The sequence below is a fragment of the Anarrhichthys ocellatus genome, unplaced genomic scaffold, assembly GCF_004355925.1.
Source record: "Anarrhichthys ocellatus isolate YVR2014 unplaced genomic scaffold, GSC_Weel_1.0 scaffold8954, whole genome shotgun sequence".
NCBI classification, from domain to species: Eukaryota; Metazoa; Chordata; class Actinopteri; order Perciformes; family Anarhichadidae; genus Anarrhichthys; species Anarrhichthys ocellatus.
The window spans coordinates 1-1536 of record NW_022288928.1 but is presented as its reverse complement, the minus strand read 5'-3'; the positions used below and the strand labels follow the sequence as shown (position 1 = coordinate 1536).

The 1536-nt window shown below is 42.8% G+C and overlaps 1 long non-coding RNA gene across 1 annotated transcript; it reads right to left on the bottom strand.

Annotated features, from left to right (window-relative positions):
* Positions 1–469: 469 nt before the first annotated feature.
* LOC116380801 (uncharacterized) lies at positions 470–1521 on the bottom strand. Its single transcript, XR_004212611.1, has 2 exons — positions 1215–1521; positions 470–507 (listed from the first exon to the last, which is right to left on the bottom strand). It is a non-coding gene; the product is annotated as an uncharacterized LOC116380801 (long non-coding RNA).
* Positions 1522–1536: the final 15 nt, after the last annotated feature.

The following is a 1536-nucleotide window of genomic DNA, read 5'->3' as shown; positions in this document are numbered from 1 at the left end:
TATTGACTTTCTTGCCAAGTGTTAGACGAGAAGAACGATACCACCATGTCATATCTTGTTTGTTTAATGAGTAAAGTAAGAGTAAAAACAACACAAACTTGTGGTTTAAGGGGGCGTGTGAGCCTGTTTCTTGGTGCAGTGACTTCCACCGTTTGCACTCTTCAGGCTGGTAAACTAATCTGCTGCAGCTTAATATTAACCTTGACAGACACGGGAGCGGTATCAATTTTCTCATCCAAGAATAGCAAATGGGAGTCATTTGAAAAATGTCAAACTGCTCCTTTAAAATATTATTCGTAAGAATGTATTCAGATCTTGTGAGCTTGTGGTGGTCCCTACTGGGTGATTCGCAAATAGCAAATGATGTTTGAAATTGTCGCTACTTACGTCACTGGTGTTGACAAACCAGGCGATGTCTCCAAAGGAAGCCAGTTCGCCATTCACATAGCAGCTAATCTCACTGTTTTTCCAGCGGTTGTAGACGTGAACGAGAGTCACCATATACCACTGCAAAATAACAAAAATAAGCAGACTCTCACAATGGCAAACTCCTACTGAATGTGTGGAGCATCAATCACACACACAAGATATCAATAAGTCAGCATGTCATGTCAATTGGCCTGCTTCCATCACGTTTCAGGATTCCCCTCAAGCTACGATCCCACCTACTTAGATTTCCGGTTTCATCCTCAGCCTTACAACCAGTAAAATAGGTTACCGATGTTGCCACAGTGAAATAGGTTATTATGGTTTCTTCCGGACACGAAATAAGGCATTAAAAATAGAGTGAAAAATCAGCTAAAATGAGTTCTGGGTCCTCATGAGGTTTATTGAGGTAAGGTGGGGCCTTCATGCCCAAGGGGAAGGAGGAGGATGTTTCAAATTGTCCGCTGCAATGGTCGTCCGTGTGTGCCGTGCCTGGAAGGGACTGGGAGTATTGGATCATCCGTCTCTCCCGTTGCCCTCATTCCTCCTCCTTCTAGTTTGGCTTCTCCCAAGAGTCAGGTAAGAGGCGACAGTTCTTTCTTACAGCAAGGTCCAGATTTATTGTGTGTGTGCAAGTGATTGATTATGTATGTGCAGACATATGATTACATTGAACCATCTACAATGACATTTCCAGGCTTTGTCTTTTTTGTGTGCATGAATGTTTGGTTGGCCTCGTTCACCAAACCAGTACCTGTGTTGTGCTTCGTGTCGTGTTCCTTTCGTACCTTCTGTGGTTTGAAGTCGTACTTTACACAGTGCTGGAATCCTTTCCCCTTCGTTTTTAATGAGGTCACTATCAAACATCCACCCACAAAGTGTGCAGAGTAACCCATGCCTTTATTGGTGCGAAAACTGAAAATAAATAAATGGAAAATACAAAAACACAGTTTTAGGGAGGCTGCACAATTTCATGCTGGGCAACGTGGGTTATAGCGTCCAATATCATATTAATGCTTTAAAAAGGGTCTCAAAAGGATAAAGATAGCAAACAATCATTCCTCAACTTCACAGACTCGTCCTATCATTCCAAACGTCCCGGGGACTCGG